The following is a 12627-nucleotide window of genomic DNA, read 5'->3' on the forward strand; positions in this document are numbered from 1 at the left end:
TTTTCATTAAGTTGTCTAGGCTTACCTCCCAAGAACCAAGCATCTTTTAATTTCATGGCTGTAATCTCCGTCTGTTATCCGCAAATTCACTTATGTGTGAGGGACAAAATTGCCACTGATCTCTCGTTATGTGCAGCTCTGTTCTTGTTATCCATGAATTCAACACTGGTGATGACAAGAGGCTGATAATGAGAGGTCTACCTGAGGGCTGCTCTGGAGCTGGGGCAAACCAGGGAAGGAGCCAAGAGAAAGGTGGATTGGTGGAGGAGGAGGAATGAAGCAACCCCCTCCCCACTGCTAAACTCTGAGGCCTTATTGTTAGGCCAGCAACTTTCAACAAATCAAAGGATACCCAGTACAGAGAAATTGCCATTGCCACGAACATCAACGCATCAATGGGATACCAGCACACAGGAGGAAGCATCAGATATTGGAGATATTGATGAGCCCTCACTATCACCCAGCCCCAGAGACTTCAAGACACTGGCAATGCTAGGGGGGTGCAGAGGGTGTGGGCCGCACCGGGTGAAGCGCAAGGGGGGTGACGCGCCCTGGGAGGAGGATGCGCTAACTTAGCAGCTTTCGGAGCTACCCCATCATTCCATACATCATTGGATGTGGAATGGCCAGCAGAGTGCAATGCAAGAAACAGAATTGAAATCGCTCCTTTTGTTCAAAAGTTATGGCCAAAAAACCAGAAAGTAAAAATGCATGGAGCCATATGGAAAGTGAAACCAAGCCGTATCGCACGTTTACTTGCGAGTAGGTGTACTTGCCATAGTCTGTCAGAAAGGACAGGCTGAGAGGAATCCAATGACATCAGAATGGTCCCGATCCAATGAATGCAGCCCCCAAAAACACCCGAGAAGGAGGTCCCTGCCTCCCTCCCAGCTGCATCTATTGACCCCGAAATGAAGCCACGGGGCCACATTTACTCGCGAGTAGGCAAACTTGCCTTAGTCCAGTCAAGGACTCCAAGGACGTCAGAATGGACCTGATCCAATGAATGCAGCCCCAAAAAACACAAAAGGGAGATGGAAGTCCCTCCCTCCCAGCCCTATGGAAAGCAAAGCCCAAGTTGGTTACCCCTCAGTTTCACAGGCCTCAATTCGCAGACTTCAGACTTTGCAGACTTTTTTCTCCATTAAAAATTAGTCATATACATTTTGTACATGAATGTCTGCATTGACTTCAGCATCTTTGGATTTAATGGGCTTTCAGCATTAACAGAACCCGTTCCTATTATTCCATTAAATTGAGGGTTCACTGATCTGCCAAGTTCGTTTTCTATCCTTATAGTTGTCTTTGATGGCTCCACATCACACCCCTTTGACATCCGAAGCGGCGTGAAGCAGGGCTGTGTTCTTGCACCAACCTTGTTTGGGATCTTCTTTGCTGTCCTGCTGAAGCAGGCCTTTGGAACTACAACAGAAGGCATCTATCTCCGGACCAGATCAGACAGAAAGCTCTTCAACCTCTCCAGACTGAGAGCAAAGTCCAAAGTCCAGCTGAAATGTCTGCGTGACTTCCTCTTTGCCGACGATGCAGCTATCACTACCCACTCTGCCAAAGATCTCCAGCAGCTCATGGATCGTTTTAGCAAGGCCTGCCAAGATTTTGGACTGACAAACAGCCTGAAGAAAACACAGGTCATGGTTCAGGATGTGGACTTACCTCCCTGCATTACAATCTCTGCGCATGAACTGGAGGTTGTCCATGACTTTGTGTACCTTGGCTCAACGATCTCCGACACTCTTTCTCTCGATACCGAGCTAAACAAACGCATCGGTAAAGCAGCTAACACCTTTTCCAGACTCACAAAGAGAGTCTGGTCCAACAAGAAGCTGACGGAACATACCAAGATCCAGGTCTACAGAGCTTGCGTCCTGAGTACACTTCTGTACTGCAGCGAGTCATGGACTCTTCACTCACAACAGGAGAAGAAACTGAATGCTTTCCACATGCGCTGCCTCCGACGTATTCTCAGCATCACCTGGCAGGACAAAGTTTCAAACAACACAGTCCTGGAACGTGCTGGAATCCCTAGCATGTATGCACTACTGAAACAGAGACGCCTGCGTTGGCTCGGTCATGTCGTGAGAATGGATGATGGCCGGATCCCAAAGGATCTCCTCTATGGAGAACTCGTGCAAGGAAAGCGCCCTACAGGTAGACCACAGCTGCGATACAAGGACATCTGCAAGAGGGATCTGAAGGCCTTAGGAGTGGACCTCAACAAGTGGGAAACCCTGGCCTCTGAGCGGCCCGCTTGGAGGCAGGCTGTGCAACATGGCCTTTCCCAGTTTGAAGAGACACTTGGCCAACAGTCTGAGGCTAAGAGGCAAAGAAGGAAGGTCCATAGCCAGGGAGACAGGCCAGGGACAGACTGCACTTGCTCCCAGTGTGGAAGGGATTGTCACTCCCGAATCGGCCTTTTCAGCCACACTAGACGCTGTTCCAGAACCACCTTTCAGAGCGCGATACCATAGTCTTTCGAGACTGAAGGTTGCCAACTAACTAAGGAAAGGTTATAACATCCTAATATTTCCCTAAAAATTGCTTGTCTGCAATTTTGCTGGGTTTTCACAATCAAAGTAACGCTGAACTCTGTAGGAAGTTGAGTCATTTGAACCTTTCCTAAACTGTTCTGTGAACTCCATCCAGGCCAGATTGTAGCAGTTGTGATAGTGTCCTTCAGGAAGCACAATGGAAGTTATTGACCACAAAGCACTGATGGTGGGATGGGAATGGCTCTTCCAAATCCATTCTGCGTTGGCACCAGCCAGGTTGGGTAGTTGCCTGTTCAATAAAGGTATGTAGATGGAGCAGGAGGATTTGGATAAAGTTTAGTTGGCTGATACTTATGGTCCAGTGTGCTAGCAGAGAACCAGGAAGGCCAGGAGAGGTAAGGTAAGAGAATGTTTACTTACTTCTCTGGAGACTGCCTGATCCCTTATGGCACACTTCAGATCAGTGCCAGCTCTTTTGCTGGCAAGAGTGGCAAAGGGTGTGTCTGGGCTGGGACGGGAAAGGATTTGACAACCACTGCTCTCACTGAGATCATCCACCATTCCACCATGGATTTGCCCCCACTGCCAGCTAACACCAGGTGACAGCCATTCTGTAGAAGGTCTCACACCGTTGGCAGTTCCATAAAATGGCAGAGGTGTCAAGAGTGTGGAAATTGTGGTTCTCCAGTGTATCCCATGGTTGGTATTGGGTTGTTTGTTATTTTAAAATATATATTCTGCCTTTCTCCTCCCCTCTGAAGTTCTTCAGGGCAGCTAACCACACAAAGATAAACATATTTGGTCAAAATATAATGACCAAAACAGCAGCATGAAGTGCTGAGAACAGACCGACTGTAAAAACCAGAGGAAGACATAGTCGCTTTGCCTGTACACCCCCAAAAATGTAGGGGAAATGTATTGAGTTTTTGCAGACCAATCTGCAGCAAGGACTGTAGAACCTATAACTCAGCCACAGTAAATGCAGATTCCTACACTGCAGGGGGGAAAAAACCTACTGTCCATCCCTCACCTTTGTGTCACCAGAGGAGATTTCTTGTTTTCTATTAGTCCAGTGGCTCCCAAACATTCTAGCACCAGAACCCACTTTTTCAAATGACACTCTGTTGGGACCTTATCACATCCATTGTGGTCCTCTGCTGGGTGGGTCCCACCAGTGGGTCATCAGAGGAAGAGGTGTGGGAATTCCTGAACTTACCCGATCCAAGAAGGAGTCGGCCAGGCTGTGGCAATCGTCGACACCAACAATTTATTCAAGTCAAATTCTTTACACTCATCTGACCCTGTCACTTCACAGGGCCAGGATAACATAGTCTTTAGCAGGAACCCCGCCTGTTCCTATTCACAGTTGGGGTTACCAACAACCAGGCAGTTTCCTTTAAGGGTGCATGGGGCTCGACCCCTCTCTGAGGTGGACAGGGTTGATGGGATGCAGGCATCCCAGAGGCCACACTGAGACTGATGGGGTGGTCCCCCGGTTCCCTTGTGGGAGTTGGTTGGCTTGAGGGCTCCCCAGGTCTCCTTCTTCCCCCAGCGCAGGAAGGGTGTTCCAGTCCATGTGGGTGGCGGACAGACCTTGGTACCCAGTTGGTGGTTTGCTACCCCAGGTGGGTAGGCCCACAAGATTCCCCAAGGGGCTCCTCGCCCCCTTCCCAGACAGGGACAGGTGGCGTCACCCTCCAGGGGTTGCCCAGGCTTTCCTGTCCCACCATCCCTGGGAAGAAGCCTGGAGAAGAGCGACCTGCTGCTCTGGCAGCCTGGCTTCTTATGAGCCCAGCAGTCAGATTGGTTGGCTCCTCCCCTTCCAGCCCCACCTCTGACCTGAGATCTCATGAAATCTTAGGTCCGGCTGAGGCTGCAGTCAGGCTGGTGGCGAGCCCGATCATGGGCGGGTGACCACTCCCTCGCCTTGTGGAGGGGCATCCGGTTCACCATGGGAGTGTGAGGCCGGCCCTGCTCCAGACCTGTCAGCGGCCGTCACCTGGCCCTGGGTTCGGGTTCACTCCAGAACCCCCCAACCTCCAGGCTCTCCTCTCCTCTCCCTAGCCTCAGGAGCCTTCCTCGGCCCCCACCCAAGTGGCAATCCCGCCAGCAGCCGCTCTGGTTGTGCAGCAGGAGCCAGATTCCAGCAAGACCTGCTGCGCCATGGGGCTGCTCTCCTGCCTTCCTCCCAGGTAAGTGTCGGCTGCCGGGTGGGTTCCCGGGTGACAGCCCCACATAGCTTTACGAGACTTTTAAAAAGGTGATCTAGAAATAAATAATATTTTTATTATGTACAATATTTTATTCCCAAAAAAACCTCACAGCCCAGTCCTAACCCACACTGGAATCGGAAAGCCAACTGGCTTGCCCTGTATCCAACGCAGGGTTCAGGCTGGTTGCGGCTCAGCCCGGGGCAAGGGGAATTCCTTCTCCTTACCCTGGATGATGACACAGCACTCCCAATGGGGCTACTCAGATCTGAGCCACTTCAAGAGGTGGTTCAGATCTAAGCAGTCTGATACAGGGGTTAGGATCCGGCACAAGTGCTGGATCCTGGCCCCACCCCTCGCTCACCCATGGTCCACCCATGGGCCTACCTGCTGCCCACCCTCTTCTTCATAATTTCTTCAAAATTATGCAGGGGATGGACAGAGTGGATAGGGAGATGCTCTTTACACTCTCACATAATACCAGAACCAGGGGACATCCACTAAAATTGAGTGTTGGGCGGGTTAGGACAGACAAAAGAAAATATTTCTTTACTCAGCGCGTGGTCAGTCTGTGGAACTCCTTGCCACTGGATGTGGTGCTGGCGTCTAGCCTAGACGCCTTTAAAAGGGGATTGGACAAGTTTCTGGAGGAAAAATCCATTATGGGGTACAAGCCATGATGTGTATGCGCAACCTCCTGATTTTAGGAATGGGTTAAGTCAGAATGCCAGATGTAGGGGAGAGCACCAGGACGAGGTCTCTTGTTATCTGGTGTGCTCCCTGGGGCATTTGGTGGGCCGCTGTGAGATACAGGAAGCTGGACTAGATGGGCCTATGGCCTGATCCAGTGGGGCTGTTCTTATGTTCTTATGTTCTTATGTTCTTATGTTTCATCCCGGAAAGCAAAGGCTCCCCTGGCCACACCTGGGAATCCAGCAGCTGCTGCAGATTCAGGAGCATCCCCCGACTGTAGACTTGCTCCATCAGAGGGAGCACAACTCCATTCAGAGCAGGACAATAGTTCAATACCCAAGATGTGGACAGAATTGAGTTGTGGACAAGGTAGGTTTTGGCACTTAGTGAAGTTATTGGGCACAGGGGGTTCCCCCATATCTGCAGTTCCAAATCAGCAAAGGAGCTCTGGAAATTATCTCCTGCAGATAAGAGGGAATGCCTGTATATTCAGAGGAAAAAGACCAAACACCAGCTTAGGTGTGAAAGATGATGGGAGCCACCTGGTCTGCCAGACCACCCTTATCAGAGACATTGATACTTTTTAGGTTTGTCAAGATGAACACAGAAGGAACATCCTTTATGTATCCCCAGATAAACTCAACCCCTGCAGCACATCCGGTTAGGAACATCCAGCTTGCCATGCCCTGATCAACAGGTAAGCATTCCCTCAGAGTCCAATAAGCACTTGGGGCGGAGTGTCCGCAGTACACAGGCTGGGGCTTTACCTGGGGTTAAGGGGACGGATGTCCCCTAACCTCAAGGAGACCTCCAGCCTGCTTATTCCTAGTGTTGGATACAGCCCAGGCTGAGCAACCCCACTGCACCAGCACTGGTTATGTGTGGGCTCTGATCCAGGCTCTTATCTCTCTTCCTCAGGGCTTTTCCTTCTTGCTGTGATTTTCAGAGTTCCCTGCTTGGGATTAATCCCCAGGTGATCGTTACCTCACCAGGGGAACAAAATTCACTTGAAAAGCACCATTCTAAGCTTTGATCTGCATTGTTCTCAGTATCTTTCTTGCTAGAACTAGGCACCCAGAATGACTTACTCAGAAGACAGCAGTGCAAAAGGGCTGGTCTGAGCTCCACAGACATCCACACGAGTTATTTCTACCAAGTTCAGGGAGCTGGATCTGGCCTCCACAGGCACCTCAAGGGCCAGGAAGCCTGACCTTCCTGCGCTCCTGAGTGCCTTCTTCTAACAAATTGCAGTTTGGTCTTAGGAAGACAGAAACAGTAGCCTAGCTGGGCCAGCTGGTGCCTGAGGCTGGGTGATGCAATGACACTCTTCTTTGTCACTGCATCCCCTCCATGCTTGTGCTATCACCTCCTCCCCAAAGCATGTGCACCCAAGTCACTAAAGTCAGCATTTTTCACTGACTTGTGGAGACTCAAGTCACGCACGTGGAAGACTCAGTCAAACACTCGAGTCAAGGGCCCCAACTCTTGGTCCCCACACATGCAGCCTCAAGTCAGTTTGTGTCTGGGTGTGCTTGCTTACTTTTTCATGGCATGAAAAGCCTTGCGGGGCTATCATTCAGACCAGGCGAGCAGCAGGAACGTTCCAGCCAAGAGGCAGGGAAGGGTTAATGTTTGGGTTTTGTACAGAGCAGGAGAGGGGGATGTGAGAGCGGGCTTTCTTGTCCATCTCTGACCATTGGATCAGGTATGAGTGGTCCGATTTGTTTTTTTGGATGAGGGAGGGCAGGAGGAGAAGCCCAAGGAGATTTTTGCCTTGGAATTAGCTGGAGAAGCCCACGGAAAAAGGAGGCGGAGAAGCGAGGGGAGGGGTACATAGCAATCATGCTTTCCAACCGCATGGCTGCTGTGAGTTCCTTTGTTACTTGGGGGAGGAAGGCCCATTGAATGACAGGCACAAATGGGACTACTTCTGAGTAAGTTGCAAAGGATTGGGTCATACTGGTAAGCCTCCCCCCTCTTGCGACTTCTGTCCCCACTCTCATGCAGTCCGTTCCACTCTTCCCACCCTGTTTACAAATGGAATGGGGACATTAGAGGAGTGTTTAAACAGAGCTCTGACAAACACACACATCCCTGCAGCAGCTCTAATTTTTTTCTGTGCCGGACACATGTGTCATGACTCGAGTCTTTTCAAGTCGCAAAACCCGTCTGGGCAACTCGGAAAGTACCCCTGTTATGACTCATATTCGAGTTGAGTCATGGGGGCAGAGACTCATGTCTTGAATCGAGTCAAGCCACTCTGAACTGGCCCATCCCTGCCTCATTGCTGGGCCAGCGATCTTCAGCAAGTCAAGGGATAAGGAAGAAGCATCAGATGTGGCAATGTTGATGAGCCATCATTGTCATTCAGCCCCATAGACTTCAAGTCAAGATTCAGGTTCATAAATTTCATAGAGTGTAATGTAAAGAGGTCCCTTGGAACCTAAACTCATTTTCCCCATAGGCTCAATGATTCAGTATCTGCTAATTTGGTATCCACTAGGTTTTCCAGGAACCTAACCTAACCCTAGCAGAGAACAAGATCTGACTGTACATTCTGAACGGACTTTCCACTCATACAAGTCTTCAAGATCCATTCGTCCACACCCACAAGTCTTCTAATCCTCTAAACCCCTCCCCCTTCACTCCCATCCATCTTGCTCAGTGACGATGGGACATGGATGGCAAGCAACACAACAAGCACAAGTAGTTCCTGGGAAAATGTAGTTTTCCCGAAAGTTACTGACCAGCTACTGGCACGGTCATGGTGGTGGTGGGTATGAATCAGAGCATATCAGGACAAGAATCAGGCAAGAATCAGGCCAGGTCAGGGACAGGATGTGGCAGCTCTCAACAGCAGTGGTGGATGAAGAATCCTCTTACCCCGTCCTAGGCCCAACATGCTCCCTTTGCCCTAACAGATCTACACCGTCAAAAGAGCTGACCACCTAGAGCTAAGTTTACCATAGGTAAAGGTGTTTGTTTCTGGTGAGTAAGATAGGATGGTGAGTAAGATAGGTAAGATAGGATTACTGCTTAAGTTTTACTGAACACAATGGGCTTACTTCTGAGTAAAATAAATAACTCCAATTTCAAACACCTCTAAGGAACCACAGTGTACCTGGAGTGGTAGATATTTTTTTCTTTGCTTACCTCTCGCAGACAGCCCAAGCTGAGTCAGCCCCCCTGCCCCCTGCAGGCCAGCCAAGGATAAGATTGACTACCAAACCATCTGGCTCAGTATTATTGAAACAGCCCCGCCTGGAGATGCCAGGGATTGAATGTGCTGTGCTGCTGAGCTGCAGTCCTTCTACCCCAGCACCCAGGTTAAGCCATTTCTGCCCAACGTTGCATATAGGCAACAGGAATCAAATGTGTAGACCTGGTGGCTGGGCAGAAATGGGTTAAACCTGTTCAGGTCCCTTGCTTTTTGTACCACTTACTAGTCCTACTTTGGAGTAAACGAACTGTAAATTTTACCTTTGCAAGACATAGCTGCACTCACCACACACACTTTTTGGAAATGTCTTGCTCCGCTCTCTGTTGCATGCTGAGACAAATCCCTTGTTTTTGCACAAACGTATTTATCCTTCCTTTCTAATTAGCCTTTCTTCTCCACTCCCCTATTCTTCACACTTAAATGTGTCACCCTATTGATTGTGTTCCAAGAGCCTGGCTTGCTAAACAATTTTATATGGGAGCTTCCAGTGATTTACGGTGACTAATGATATAACTAAGGAGTATCATTTGGGCTGGCTAATAGGAAGTATGATGCCAATCAATAGCCATAATGGCTTTGCTAATAGCTGGGGGCTTCTGATTCCATGGGAATGAGTTGCCCTTGCAAACCTATTATCTCCTGGCCTGATCTTCAAGTTGATTTAAATCAACTCGGGTTGCAGAACCCCAGTAGAGATTTATGCCTTTTGAGATGTTTGGCTCCCTGGCCCCTGTAATTAAGCATCCCAAAGACTGGCCAAGATGGGTTGCCCCACTAGATAACTAGAACCAAAAAGGGCAGATGAAAAACTCAGAACAAAGACCAGGAGAAAGAAGCAGTCTCGACATTTAGCCACCAAGCTTATGGTTTTGGTTTACTTTCGCTTACCACCAATCCTGACTGTCATCCCCCCCCCCCGCCAATGTAGTAGTGACAAAATGGCTACTGCTGCATCCCATGGTAGGGGGAAGTAGTTGCAAAGGTCTCCTCTGGGTAAGGGAACAATCATTCCCTTACCCAGGTATAAGCCTCCACAGTATGTGTGTGTGTGTGGGGGGGGTATACTTGGACCTGCGCTAACTAAATAACTGGTGCAGGTTCACATGGACATGCACCACAAGACTGGGTCTAAGAAGGGGGTCAGGATTTGGCAACCACCACTGCCACTGAGCCTACTGTCCATCTCCTACCCCCTCCGGTTGGCAACCTTCAGTCTCAAAAGGCTATGGTGTACGCCTATAGCACCCAGTATTCCCAGGTGGTCTCCCATCCAAGTACTAACCAGGCCTGACCCTGCTTAGCTTCCTGGCCCATTCCATCCTCCCACACCCCTCCCCCACTGACTTACCTGCTCTGGTTAGCAGTAGGGGAAGCAATATTGCAGGCAGGAAGGTGCAGGACTTCCCACCGGTACTCCAAGCAGCACACAGAATAGTACTTTTATGACTGGTGCTGACTTTGTTACCAGCACATTGGTAGCGCCACCAGTGAGCAGTGAGCATAGGATTGTGGCATTTCTCTATACTTTCCCAGAAGAGGTGCACTCACTCACAGGCAGGGACGTATGGCTAGGACATACCACAGAGGTTGATGAGTGTGCAATCTTGCCTTTCAAGGACCTTAGACTTAGTTGGAACTCGGACAGGAAACACTGAACCTGTGCTGACTTTCCCACTCAAAGCTAGCAGAGGGTAGTGTTGTGGCCTCCCGCTGTACATAAAGTTCGGGCGTTGAGGAGCTATGAGCAGAAAGGCTTGCTTGCCTGCAGGCACCAAGCCAGTGTGGAAATGCCCAAGGGAAAGAAGGCTCCATTCCCTGATACTCAAGGTTTCATATCTGCACTGGGGATGGATGTTAGTTGAATAGTTAAATGCATTACATTGCAGGTCTTCTGGCTCCGGTAAGCTCAATGACACTTGTCTCATGTCTCATTATAACATGATTTGGGCAGCAGCACAAGACCAAAGTCCCCTTGAGCATGAGAAACTAGCTACACAGTTTTTTGGATGCCTGCCACAGTAGATTTTAAACACTCACTAACTAATTAGGACCGAGTCAAAACAGTGTTTTTAGTTTCTTTTCCTTTTTAGCTTTGGCTTTTGTCAAACCGCACCTCTGTTTTTCTGTGTGCTTTCTACAGGACCCTTAAAATGTTGTCCTTTTCTCACCAGAAGAAAGTGTGCAAAAGCTTCCAAGGTTGTTTCTTAGGGCTCTGGGGAACTGTGCATGCCCTAATCCACCCAACAAGGGACAGGGCACAGTCAGGGAGAGTAAGGATGCTGTGTGAGATCTCTTAGATCAGGGTTTCCAAAAGTGTGGGTTGTGACCCCGTTAGATCATGAACCCATGCCAGGTTAGCTGTAACCCGGGCCCTCCCACCTGTCCTCACCTCCATTTGACTCCAAATTGAAGCCATTCCAGAGATGTGGGGAGACCCCAGCAGCCTCTTCCAGGTTGTACTGGGCTGGTGACCCACTCTGCAGACGTCTGTGGATCTCCGAATGGCCTGCAGAAGCTTCTGAAAGGGACTTCTGGTTTTCAAAAGGCAACTTCTGTTTTGCTTCTGAAGGCCATCCTGAGAACCGGAGACCTGTAGAGTGAGTTGCCAGCCTGGTGGGTCACAGGCCAGTGGGACCTCCCTCAGCACCACCAGGGGCATCACGTCAGACAAGACAAATCATGACACCGTAAAGATAGAACACTGATGTGTTAGAGAAGTGATTTTCAACCTTTTTCGTCTCATGGCACACTGACAAGGTTCTAAAATTATCAAGGCATACCATCATTTTTTGGACAACTTACAAGGCACCCCATGCTGTTGGTGGGGGGCTCATATCCCCCAATGGTCCTACTAAAAATTGACCCTCCCCCAAACTCCCACGGCACACCAGTGTGCCATGGCACAGTGGTTGAAAATGACTGTGTTAGTGTCTGTGCAAAATCAGGAGGTCCCTATATATACTCTCTATAAGCCGTTTCCCCAGTCCATGTGACCATAGACAGGCCTGGGATGGAGCTAGGCTACAACTGTCACCCTGTCCGCAGCTCTTTGGAAAGAGAAGGTGGAAAAAGGGATTGCCCCATTTCTCTACATTTCTACATAGTGTTTGGCTCCCCTTGATTCCCTGAGCTATGATGGGCTACACATTGAAAATGTGCAAATAAAAGAGGGGATTTCAAGTTGAAGCCTTTGCCAACATGACAGATGTATTTATGGTCCATATTTTGCATCATGTAGAACTTAAGGTTCATCTGAATAAAGGAGTACAAAATATCCTGCTCTATAAAGTAATTCTGTGGAAGCCCACGATGTTGAGTTGCTAAACTATTACAGTCAGCTTTGGGGGTTATAAATTCATAATATGGGTACATTTATATAATGGATGAAAATAAATTTTACTTCCTCTGTCTTGCAACATTTTTCCCTCAAGCTTTCCCATTTCGCAGAGTCGTTGAAATGACACCCTTCGAAAGCTCATTGATAAATGCTGATTAATTTGTTTGGAATGGGTTTTGTTAGAGAGCAGAAGGCATGTAAATAAATACAGAAGGTGAAGCAGAGTTCAGGGTGTCACAGTGGAGATTAAAGACCCTGTCTAGCCCCCGAAGCTCACTTATTACCATCACAACGTCAATACATCTTTTTGACTGGACTGAGGGTGTTTCCTTAATCGAATTTCTACTGCTGGCTTTCCTCGGGCTCACAGGAGAGATCCAGGTTGGCAGGACAAAACCTTAAGTGAAAGGTCCCGTCATTTTCTTCTTCCTCCTTAAGTCTTCATAAATCCACAATTTTCAACACGGCAGGTTGGTCTGCCATGAATGGTCCGCAGGTGGACTGCAGGAGACTACTCACAAATAAGTCCTGGTGTTCAATGAGACTTGCTCCCAAAGAAGTATGTAGAGGATTGCAGAAAATGCTCCTTCAGTGAAACAAGCATTCTTCTGACAGAAGTGCCATCCCAGTGGCATGAAGCACCCCTTTCATGTGCAA

Source organism: Tiliqua scincoides, chromosome 2, assembly GCF_035046505.1.
Source record: "Tiliqua scincoides isolate rTilSci1 chromosome 2, rTilSci1.hap2, whole genome shotgun sequence".
NCBI classification, from domain to species: Eukaryota; Metazoa; Chordata; class Lepidosauria; order Squamata; family Scincidae; genus Tiliqua; species Tiliqua scincoides.